Source organism: Chamaea fasciata, unplaced genomic scaffold (assembly GCF_029207755.1).
Source record: "Chamaea fasciata isolate MVZ Bird 193981 ecotype frontalis unplaced genomic scaffold, bChaFas1.0.hap1 SCAF_4, whole genome shotgun sequence".
NCBI lineage: Eukaryota > Metazoa > Chordata > Aves > Passeriformes > Sylviidae > Chamaea > Chamaea fasciata.
The window spans coordinates 49,656,635-49,669,620 of record NW_027094089.1 but is presented as its reverse complement, the minus strand read 5'-3'; the positions used below and the strand labels follow the sequence as shown (position 1 = coordinate 49,669,620).

The following is a 12,986-nucleotide window of genomic DNA, read 5'->3' as shown; positions in this document are numbered from 1 at the left end:
AGCCTTCAGGGGACAGGTTGAACCTTTGTCTTGCTCCTAAGGTTCTACCTCCCTCCATGACTCTGGGGACTGCTGTTAAATGGACTTCTTTCCCATTTACATTTGTGTGTGGGGAGGCCCACGTGGCTGCCAGTGAAGCGAAATTGCAGTGTTCACCTCCCTTTGAATGCTCTGGCCCACACACTGAGGATTTTAGGCCAGAGCAGATACTTCTCAAAGATTTTTGGCCTAAAATTTCACGTTACTGTGAAAATTCTCCACAGCTGGGATTCATAGTAAACATTTTGCCTACCTGTTCTGTCTAACTGTTGATTGTACCTGATCTTTTGTCAAAAATGCCTATTCAATTCACTAAAACAAAGGATTTCTACCTCTGATGCTTCTTATTCCTGGATCACTGATATTTCTCCAATTCTTCACCTGCAAATGAATACTGAGGGAGGAGAAATGTGTAGGAGGAGTTGGAAGGCTACTCTCTTAGCAGCATGAAACATGAATTTGCCTGGATGTCATGGGCACTGTGTCACATTGCGCTTGATGCATGTGTGGTGGTGGGAATGGAAGCTTAGGTAATACCAAATTGCTTTATTTTGGATGAAAGCTCAGGGCAGCCCCAACTAATCTGGCACTACATGCTTTGCAAAAGGAAGACCACAGTTGCCACCAGATTATGGTGCAGTTTTCTATTCAGTCCTGAGTGATTGTTTCCAAAATGCCTATCAGAAAAATGGATATTATTATTAATTTTTTTTTTTTTTTTTTTTTTTTTTTTTTTTTTTTTTTTTTTTTTTTTTTTTTTTTTTTTGTTATACAGAGCACCCAAACAAATTATGGAAGGAGATTAAAGAAGAAAAATCCAGTTAATGCTTTTCATATTTTGGGTGTTTTTGGTAGTTTTTTTTCCTGATTCAACAACCATGCTCTTCATCACTGTCTGTTTCATTGTTTACAACATTGAATGGAATTTGTTACCCTTCAGCTTCACACTGAGTCTTTGACTTTTATCTGACTGGTGACAATGGGAATACTTATGTGTCGTGGTTTATATCGGCATGGATATTCATGCTGGAGCAAGTACTCACTCAGAACCATTACCATGTACTGAGGAAACTTGCCTCAGACTGTGCTGTAAACAAGAAAACAGTCTCTCCTGGGCTGTCTCATGCAGAGCGTATGTCAGAGCCCAGTTCTGCTCGTAGTTGCTGAAGAAGCTGCTTGAGTAACAATAACCACACACATCAAGATGCTGTGGAAAAGGGTAAGATATTTATAGAATACTGGAATATTTTTGGTAGACCTAGCTGGATTTCAGCATTATGGGAACCTCTGAAAAGGCCCCTGGTTGCCAGTGGTTTGGCTTGAAAATTAAGTTTTGATGAATATCTAAATTCTGAAATAAAATAAAATGACTGCTACCAAGAAAAGGCCATGTTGTTCTGCCTGTCGTTAGTCTGGAAATTAGCAGCGACATCTTTCCTGGCACTAGAATGCATTCACATTTTCTCCCTTAAATGTGTTGTTACATTCCATGTCCAAATATATTTTCATTTATTTGCTTTTTTTTACTTAGATACTTGTATGATTTTAAACATAATAGTCCTTTCCATGTCAACGACAGCATCTCCATTTAAGTGCAGAACACCTTTTGAAGACAACTGTTTGGTGGAGAGACTGGAGATAGAAATAGAGTATAGAAATAAATTGCATATATCTTTGGTTTTGATTTTTTTCCCTCTAAATCCTGCATTTCATCTGAATGAAGATGCATAAAAATCCCATTAAAATTGGTTCCACTTCTTTGAAATGTACCCTAAGACTAATTCTGACACAGCTGACATTTTATATGCTCATATTATGACTTACAAAAGGTAATGAAATAATAACTCTTGCATAGTCACTATAAACTCTGGTATGAGATGAACATTACGTTTGATACTGATATACTTACTACTCTGCCAATAAAAAGAGACAAGGACCCTATCAAATACTCCTTTTATGTTCACTTGGCTTAATTTGCAGCTTCCTGTAGACTGAAAACATACTTTGCTAATATCTTTCTTGGTGGAAAAGGTGACCTTTTAACAATTATTCAGATTAAACCAAAATGAATATTTTAATTGATTTTTTCCCCCAGTCAGTGAGTTGAAGAACGATTCAGTAATTCACCAGAGGAACCTAAACCCTGGAAAATATTACCAATGAAAGGAATCACAAGCTTCACAAATTCCATTCTTTCCTGTGAGCTCTGCAAGATGCTCACACCAAGATAATCCAATGCTCTCATCTTAAAAAAGTTGCTGTATTTGTCTTTGGACAGAACAAGTATTTCAGAAGTAGTTGTGTGCTCATAATATCATTGGGGCTATAATGGGGGGTTTTTACTCCTAAGTTTCTGCTCAAGTGAAAATGTAATCAAGAAGTTTTTGCATGTGATCATGCTAAATCTCTCCTTTACAGCCTAGTTTGAGTAGTTATAGGAACCAATAACAAACAAGTACATCACTGCTGCAGTGCTCTCAAGAACCAACTGATACTGAGTCTAGATTCACCTTGTGAGATACACATTGGAATCCAAGTTTCCATATTGTAAAAAATCCTGATGACTTAAGATTGAAATTTTCAGAGCTCTAAGAGCATTAATAGACATACATTCTCTGATAAGCAGAATATCCAAAGGCAACATTTGTAAAAGTATCTCTGTAATTTAGGATGCTGAGTCTGACTGATCTTAAGATTTATCAGGAAATTAATTTGAAAGAGCTGTATCAGGTGCTGTATATAGATTTTATAGTATCAATATGAAAAAAAGATTTCCAAATTTTTATTCACAACTTGCTGCTTTATGTCTGTGCAGTTATACTCATTGACTTGTTGGGCAAAAGGTCACAAGTAGAATGCTACATATGGCTAAGATCTGCCTGAGTTTTCACAGGCAATACAATGAAGAAGGCTGGCCCAGAAGGGCTCCAGCCCAATGTTTCATGAAAGTTTTCTCTTGGGGAAAAAGTATTCTACAACGATTCCATTTTCTGAGGAGACACAACAAAGAACCAACTTTACTCATGAGAAGTTTTGACAAGTGTAAGTTTCTTGTCAGGTCTTCAATAACTTCGAGATAATGTATGCAGGCACTCCTCACTTCCTCCCTAAAGAGAAACCTGTTAGCTATTTTTATGAGTTAAAGATTAAAGGGCCTATATTTCATATTAAAAGTCTTTTTATAACTCCAGAAAATGCCCAGGAACCTTGCATACGCTTTCAAATGTGAACGAGAGCACTGCATTCACATGAGTAATATTGTAGCTAGTGATGTTTGTAAACAATGAAAGCCAAGTCACAAAATGCTTTAAATGTCAAGTTGACTTGAATTTCATAGTGTTCAGCCCTTAACTTTCTGAAGGTTTTACGAAGCACCTTTTCTTCAAACCTGTTTTTATTACCAGCTGCAATAAAGACAATCAAAAGAACAGAAGTTCCCTTTTAATTTTAATTTATTTTTTGCTTTTGCCATTCTGTGTCTTTTAAAATGTTTTCCAATTTCCAAAGTGAAAGAAATACAGAAAGTGATTTTCCCCCTCCTTTTTTCATAGTTTGATAGTCTGTATTCATCCAATCACAAGGTATTTCATAGCAATTCCAGACTGGCAAATAAAAACAGGAAGGGAAAAATAAAATTTAACACCAAAAGAAGAAAAAGCTTCTAGTCTGCATTTTTAAATGTTCAATTCAGAAATGGAAAGAAAGAGGAAAATACATGAAGACACCAAACCCTTGACAATTGATTCTGAATATTTTCAACACCAATGAATATGCGGCATATTAAAAGCAAAACCAACTAAGAGCCTGCAAACATTTGATGTGCTTCTTCAATCACAAAAAAGGCCACTTCTGGTGTGGCAAATGTAGCCAGGCTATACAACTGAAAGACTTGAATTCAAACACGTCAATAACGGTAAATCAGTCCTTGAGTGGAGGATGTTTTCTCCATGAATAGGAATAGCTGGTAGTCATACCCTTGTTTGCTTCAATCTTTCCATGGGAGGTATCAGTCTCACACAAGGCAACATCATCTCACTTTGGTTACTATGGAAACCGGTTGTGCATGGCTGCAACTGTAGGCACTGGGTCCAAACAGGTTTTTTTATCTTTTTCCCATTTGGGCTGCCTGAATAATCTTGTAATATGATGTGTTGCATAAAACAGTGTTCTCTATTCTCAAAGAGGCAACAGACTTTGCAGATTTCAGTGTTCTAGAAATAGCTTTCCAGCTGGTACCCAGTCCTTCTGCTGTGTGGAGTTTTGAGTACCTGTTATAGCTTGAATGACCTGATTGAAAAGAATCAGGTTTCCTTCTCGCCTTCCCCCAAATATTACTATTTAATTGCTGCCACTTTACATGCAGTCAGGGCTTTTCTTGGAAAGTGGAAAAAGTGCGTATGAATTCTGTTTGGCTTGGGAGAGATGTACTGCCAACACCAGCAGACAGGATTGGGGTCAATGAAAGGAGGAGTGATAGCAGTGATACCCATTTATGCTTTTTCTGGATTTGCCAGCCCAACTGGGTCACACACCACCTTTCACCACTGGAGGTGTCAAGAAGGTGTTTAGTGGTGGGGAAACATAATATAAATTGGAGTAGAGGAAACTGATATAAACCCTTGTGTTTTAGAAAGTTTTAAATGCATATCTTATGCTGTAAGTGTGCCTTAATCTAACAAGGCCTTAAAAAATGTTCAAAACTCTCAAAACAAACCTCCTTCTGAGTGCTTGAATTTCACCATCTGCATCTTCATCTGTACGTGGGTTATAGGGGAAATAGCAGCTGTTTTACTGAGGCAACTTTAGGGTTTGTCTGTGCCACTGGGACACTAAGAGCAGTTCCTGAGGATATGGCTTTGAGATCTTGTCTCCTTTTATAGGAGGCCTGTATGAAGCTTAGAAGATTGTCTTGTCTAGTCTGATGTAGTGGAAGGTTTCTTGCCTGTGGCAGGGGGGCTAGCACAAGATTATCTTTAACATTCCTTCCAGCCCAAACCATTACGTGACTATGATTCTGTAATTCTAAGATGTGCTTGTGTAGCTATACCCTGATGCTATGGTCACCTCTAGGCTTTGTCTTGTTCACACAAGTCTGAACAGACTAGCTGTCCATCTTGATTTGAATTGTTGCCTCTTACAGCTCAGCTATGCTCCCTGACCAATCTGTATGACATCCTGTGTCATCCAAAATGAGTTTAGTAATCTGTACAAACAAAGCATTGACTTGATGGCTCTCCGGTCCCACTCCTGGAGCCAGATGGAATGAACCTCTTTGACCTTCTGGGCACATCAGAGCTGTTCAATGTCAGTTACAACGTTCTAGAACAGTGAATGCAAAAAAAAGTATACCGTTGGCATGTTATTACCTTGGGGCATTATACTTTCAGCAAAATTTGAGAAAATAGTTTATCTATGGTGTATTATCTGTTACACCTACATTTCAATTTCAATACACATCATTTCATAAGCAGAAACAACTTCAGAGAAAACAGGGACGGCATTTATCGTGTTGTGCTGTTTACCACTGGAAAGAAAACAGAGGAGCATTCCTATTCTGTCACATCTATATTCTTTTAGTCACATTACAGTCTCCTGATGGATAGCTCTGCTTGTCCCTTTTTCCACAGCCTTTGTCCACACACACAGGTAAAATGACTTATCACAAAGGCAGTACTATTGAGGGAGCCAGTTGGTCTTTTGATTACTTCAGGGACCAATTCTGTTTTTCTTGTCCTTCATCTTACATTTTGAGCAAAAACTTTCTTTTCCTGAATGCCTATGCATTGCATAGCAAAAAGACGGTGAGGGGTTTTAGATAACTCTGCCAGTATTAGTCCCCACAGCTGCAATTTCCTCTTCTATGGTGCTGAGTGTGCTCTACTTCTCCCAAGGACACTGAGACCTCTCACCTGGGGACTGGCTGCCAATCAATGTTTAGTGTTGGTGCTTCTGATTCCCGTGTTGAGCTGGTGGTCAGGTATGATCTCTGGCCCATTTGTTCTGCCATGAACAGAGACATAGAATAAGCTAAAAGTAAATAATATTGTAGTTCGTCTCTAAATATCTCATTTAGCTTTATGGGCATGGGTAAGGGCAGAAAGGAAAAGAGACAGGGTCACATGGTTTTTCTACAAAACTTGCAAGCTAAATGAAAGTAGTTGGTACTCAGAGTATTTTCTGATGTGTTTCTGATACGTTTCCTCACACTTTTCTGATAATTTTTTTTCTGCATTGTGGAAACAAATCAGTGTAGCTTCCATGTGTGTACAGATGTGAGGGGGAATTCTATTGCCCAGTTCTCCATCTGCCTGATGCAGAAGACAGAAATCAGAGAAAAAAGCATTCAAGAAAATAAGTGAATGGCAGCAAAACAACACAGCAGGAGGGCTGGGAGGGGGGTAGCAGTAGGCAGAACAGGAGAGAGGACAGATGCTGGCATCAGAGAAGGAAGACACATCCAGGAGAAGCTTTGAAAGAAGGATTTTGTTAAGATTTAACAAGTTAATTACTGCATGCTAATTACTGTTAATGAAAAGATTAAAATAATAAAAGCAATTTATCTCATTCCAAAATAATTAGCCTTAATAACTTGTTTGTACAGCATATAGGAAGAGATTTTGATGGGAATCTGCCCAAGATCTGTGTATGCATAGTGTTTGTATCAGCAAAAGGTTCTTGTAAAATGTCTGACAGATGTGGGATCATCAGCTTTGCTGAGACTTTAACAGGGTTCCAGACATGTGAACACCAAATTATTCAGCTTTTCTGTCAGGTTTGCAGGTGCTTGTGTTTCTGAAAATGAGGATCATCTCTCTGTATTCTCCCTTATGTATGTACATTGCATTAGTCTTGCTCTAAGTCTCAGGAAACTGAAGAGACCTTAAGGGACTTCATCAGGATGACTACAGAATAACTTCTGGGCTTGGGATCTGCCTTCCTGGTACCTGTGGCAGGATTTATGCAGGTTTCCAATCCTGCATGGCTCATGCATGCCGCAAGTTTGAGTAATAATATTCTTCTGATAATGCTGATAAGTGGCATCAATTCCCTTTGTTATTGTTGTGAAGTGATTTAGCTGGTATGTAATTCAGTTTCCTTATACACAAGGCAAAGTTAATATAGCACTTACTGCTGCCTGTATTCTGTCATTACAGCAGTCAGTCAAATCACTGGTAATGCAACCTGAGAGGTACAAGTGTGAAATGGCAGGGATTTCTCATCCAGGTGTCTTGAGCAATTGAAGCTATCTACAGAGAAGTCTTGCTGAGTAAAAAAGGGAAGAATGTTATTAACATCATTATGGCCCTTATAACATTTAATGAATGATAAAGGTGTTGAGGAGGATAATGAGTCTAGACGAGCATCACCTGTGGAAGTTCCTTATTGAACAGCTCTGCTTAAACCATACATTTGTTGATAGCTCTGACTTGCAAATGTGTTGCCATCCTGGCTACTGCTGGAGAATTGGGCAGTCCAAGCAATCTGAACAAGCAGTACTGGCTACCACTTTGACTATTTCTCTGCATTTAGGTCTTCTGCATATGAAAGGAGTGCAGCATTCTTCCAGCTGTCCTCCTTCCAAAGTCCAAATGTCTCCAATGACAGCAGCGTATGGGATCCTCTACAACAAGCTGGGCACATACCTTCTTTGTTTCTGCAGGCTGTGCTGAACAAGCTGCAGCAGCAGTATGTGGTTAAACTGATGCAGGGCATCAGTTGTCCTAAGGAGCCTCATCAGAGTTACTACTCTCTTGAAAATTGTTTTTAGGTAGAAATGTCATCTGCTGCACCTGGATAAGTGAGGTGGAAGCCTCTTAAATGTTGATGATGAGGGTTAGGGTTAGCTGGAGTGAGCAAAATGAGGAGGTTTAGGGTGGTGGTTGTTCTGCCATCTTTGTGGTGCTATGATGATGCCTACCTAAGGTCCTTTGCTCAATCTCTGCTGAGGTTCCTAGGCTTCATCTTTTGGGGTACTGCTGCAACTCAGGCATTTGGTGGAGTGTTGGTGATCCTGGTGGTCAAGAACTACAGATGCTTATTTCAGGAGTCTTACTTGCCTCTCCCTGGTTGGTTGGCTCTTGCAACTGCACTTATATTGCTACCTACTGGAGTTTTGGCTGTCTCTCTTTCTGTTAAGTGTTCCCACAATCAGCAAGGGACTCTCATGTACTTGCTGCTGCTACTTCTTTGCCTAGAAATGTCTTCAGCTGCTCTGGCACGTTCCTACTGTGTTAGGACTGCTGCTCAGCTGGAAAGCGTTATGGGTTACCTTGTTCACCAGCACAATTGGACATGCTCCCAGGATTCTGGAAACAGTGCTGTGGATGTGATACAGAGGAAACTGCAGTGTTGTGGGGTCCACAATTACACAGACTAGCTAAATACATTATCTTCTCCTTGGCATCACCTAGCTTGTGTCCCTGAAAGCTGCTGTAAGGAGAAGCATTCCCACTGCAGAGGAGACTTAGGCCATATGGAGCAGCTTTCTGAGGAAGACTGTCTAAAGAAGCTGCGAGGCCAGTTGTGTTTTGCCATGCTGTACATTTTTTGGTTTTGTACTGTGCTAATCATCTTGGAGCTCTTGGCTGGTGTCAGCAATGGCATCCTAATGAGACATCAGCGATTCCATGAACTCCATATTCTGGACTCGTATACCTTCTCAGAGGAGTATATGTACTAACCGCTTTACTGGACCTGCTGCATGTTTCCTTGGCTATTTACTACTTAATTGTTACACTGGAACACAATTAAAAAACATTGCGTGTAAATCAAACTAGTTGATCACTGCTGGATTTTTTTTTATTTAATGTTATGATATTAGATCAGTTCTCCCACAGATTTTTTTTTTTCTCAATAAGCATTTTGTATCTGAAAATCTTCTGGGGATCGGTGTTCAGTATGTGCAGGCACAAAACTACTGTATGTGAGTGCAGGGAAAGCAGTAACAAAAGGCATTTCTGTCCCAGAGCAACTTGTTGTGGGATCATGATCTAAACCAGCAATATGCTACTTTTTCTTAAAGTATACCTGCCTTACTAAATACCATTGTTACCCATTTTCTTTCCGTCTCCCTCCAGCCAGCATGTGCTGAAAGGACTAAGTTAGCTTGTGGGTAGCTCATATGCTTGTTTATGTCAGTGCTATTGATGTTTAGAGAGGCAATGGCAAAGGCTGTGCTCTACCTGCATTGGGGTGTGCAGTGTGTGCTTCCATTTAGGTGTCTGTTTGGAAAGTGTCTTAAGCCTCTCTGTTGACCTGGGAATGGGAACTTTGGCAGATTTATCCTTTCACAAGTGTTTGTAGGGGATCTCTAGGGCCTACAACTCTACCTCATTAGGTTTTACTGGACTGGAAACAAGGAATAGGCCTGGGTCTCAAAAACTGCTTGATCTGGCAACTCCCTTAGAACTTGAAGTAAATAGTCAGTTCAATCATTATTGCTCTAAGTTTCCTACAAAATTTCAGGTAACTTACTGCAAATTTCTGACCCTAAATCACCAGGTACTGATTTTCATGAGCAGAAAAGAGAAAAAACCAGAGCACATTAGGTCAGCTCTTGCATGTTAATTGTTAGCCATGTGAAGATCAAACATGAAATGTGCTGCAAAGCTTCTCAAATTAAAAAAAAAACAAAACAAAACAAAACAAAAAACCCAACAAAACAAACCCAAACCGTACAAAAACACCCACCAAAAACCCCAAGAAAATCCAAACAGTTCCCTCCAAAGCTACTTCACACAATTAAGGTACTGGTTTAGAAAAAGGAAAATAACTACTCCATTATATGTCAGAAGCTCTTAAAAAAGGAGTGAATGTTCCAAAGTAAATAAAGGAAATGGTTATGACTGTGAGTAGCATAACATAAGGGGACATTTCTTTCATGTTTCTTGACATGGGATGGGTGTGGCAATGAATAACGTTTGTCCAGTTAAGCACCGCAATAGGGACTTTGTGGTACTCTGGCACATAAATACTTCGTAATGCAAATTATTGCTATGACATAAAAAAGATGCAGTGAAAATGAGATGACAGCAACAGGCCCAGGGAGAAGGAGTTTGTTGGAGAAAGTAAACTTGAAGAATGGAGTGGGTAAAGTACCTTTTAACCATTTGCCTTTATTATGGGGGTTATTATTCTTCTCAAATTTTATACCTTACAACTTCCTTCACAATTTCTGAGCCAGAGTCTCTTGGAGGGGAATGTCCATATTTTTCATCACTAAGCAGAAAGTAATAATTTCAAGGTGATTAAAGAGAGTAAATTATGTGGATATCCTCATCTATTCTGCTGCCTGCTAAAAGTTAAGGTCATGCATGCCTCCCTCTACTTTTTCTGTACTAAGAAAATGGAAAGATAAATATAAAATTAATTAACGAGATATTAAATATATGAAATGGCTTTTAGTAGTTATTTTTTCCCTTGCATATTCTTCCCTGTAGAAGGGCACCTCTTGAACCTGGTGATAAGTGTGAGGATGCATGAGGCAGACATACTCCAGATATAAACGGTTGATAGTAGAGTAGAAGACAAAGCAATAGGTTTATTACCCCATTGATGTTTGGCAGGTTGATTCTGAATACTTACTTCTGGGCAGGAATAATTTCTTTTGAAATAAAAATGGTGCTATTTCTAAGCAAGTACACTTTGTTTCTGTATTGTTAGATACATAAATCCTTGGGTGCTATTGCATTCTATGTGTTTTGTATTCCTCATTCTGAAAGGATCACCAGCTGTTTTTCATAATCTAAAAAAATTAGCAGCTGTATAGGAAAGCAGCAGATGACTTAGATTTAACATTTCTGAAAATTGTGTTGCTTTGGATTCGAAGGGGACAAACTGATGTCTAGTGCAAAGCTGGAAATATGTTCTGTGTTTAGTCTTTTACAGAGCTTATATATATATATATATATATGTGTGTATATATATGTATATATATGTATATATATGTATATATATGTATATATGTATAAAACCCCGTATATTCTATGAATGAGTTGGTGGTTATACTCTGATATCTTTTGTAAAAGGCAACAGTCAGAAAGGTAGAATTGTTTCTAAAATGTAAAAAGCATTATTGCAGCTTTTTATCAACTGTCTTTTTGTCTTTCCTTCTTTCTTTTTTCCCCAAGAACTCTGTATCTTTTCCTTTATTGTGAATGATGGCTTGATTTACCTCAGAGTAGAACATAATTCAGCCTTTGAATTATGAGTTGTTCTTCATCAAATTTCTTGTCTTTTCAGTTCAAAATTAAGTTCTGTCTCACAAGCACAAAGAAGAAAATCTGGACTTTGCTAGAAGGTAATTGAAGACTAAGTTCCTTCCTACCTCACATGGGTATTGTTAAACCAGTTAAAATGACTCTTTAATTGAAATTATGGCTTTTGTAGTCTGTTGTAGAGTTGCTCTATGTGGAGTAGCAGGAGGTTGTAGAGTTACATTATGTATTTTCTTGACAAATTCATCATGCATGTCTAGCTTAAGCTTCTTCCTACAAGGTGGAATTACACAGGATAATAAAGAAACTGAGAGGAAAAGAAACCTAACTCTAAAATATCCCAATATCATTCTGGAAGACGACACAAATAATTTTTGACCTAAGAAGTACAGAGAATGAGCTGAATTACTTATTATGTCAAATGATCAGCATTCATTTATTAAATGATGTAAAGTGAAATTCAATTAGAGCAAGTAAGTGATTACATTATGTAAAGCAATTTTTAAAACTGGGTAATATGATCACCCTTCATTTATTACATTAGGTTCAGAATATTGGATATTGGTACTTTTATTAAATTCATGGAAATGCTTATAATGATGGACTATTTAAAAGAGTTTGCAAGTGAAGCCGCTCCTCATTGTACTTCTTTTTTAGTATTGACTAAATCATAGTGCTGCTATTGCTTTCTAAGCAAAGACTCAGATTTTACTATGACATTGTTCTTATAAGTAAAATGATGTAAACACTGCTTGTAAAGGTAGCTATTAGGATGCCCAAAACATGGGGAAAAGGATCCCCAATTAACCAGCTTAGCAGTGGGGAGGCAAGGGAAGAAATTGAGTACTGAAATTGCAATCTTATAGGAAACATAATAATGTATTATGAAAATAAAATACCTTAATATCTTTCTACAAGACTATATTTTCTACTTTGCAGACAAATACAATGAAACAGTCACATTTGAAGATCATATTGAGACTTTTTTAGACTGGAGAATGCAATTTCAACCTCTCTATGTGGACAACAAGGTCAAATTTTTTATACTACTCTGTTAGCCCAATTTCTTGTGACCATACTTGATTAAGGCAGAAAAAACCCCCTCATAATATGTCTTAAAATGCCCCCTTTTGCTACTCAACCATTTGTGTTATAGTGCTTGGTTGGAGGTATGAAAAAATATTAGAAATAGGATCCATTTTTAAATGGTCTTTTTTCACACTACTTAGTGAAACAATATTTGTCTAAGGACTCATATACCAATTTGTTGCTTAAATTCAGGTATTCTTGTGGCCAGAACATTTTAATGTCTAAAGAATGTGTGCTTACTCTATGAGCCAGGTGCAAAATCCCTAGAAGCCCATAAAATTCTAAAATGAATTGAAGTGTGCAACTTTGTGCTGATTACTTGGAGAGCTGTGTGGGAGAAAACAGCATTCCAAATTTTAGGCAAGAGTTACTGTGCAAGTCGCTCAAAATCATGTGCAAGTAGAAAAGGTAGCAGATTTTTGTTTTGTTTTGTTTTGTGTGGTTCCCCTCTCCTCTGCATAGGATTTTCATGCAGGAGTAATCTGAAATATCTGTGTGAGAGAACCTGTATAATTTCACTTAAAGAAGAACTCATTTTCTTTCCAGGGCAGTTTGGTCTAGATGGAAAACAGTGTGTTTGTTAAAGGTTGTGTTAAACATGCCAAAAAGATAAAATAAGAATTAAACAGGGAGAAGAACCAG

General features: G+C 38.1%; 1 pseudogene; it reads left to right on the top strand.

The window, feature by feature from the left end:
• Positions 1-7,859: 7,859 nt before the first annotated feature.
• LOC136288908 (tetraspanin-3-like) lies at positions 7,860-9,896 on the top strand (annotated as a pseudogene).
• Positions 9,897-12,986: the final 3,090 nt, after the last annotated feature.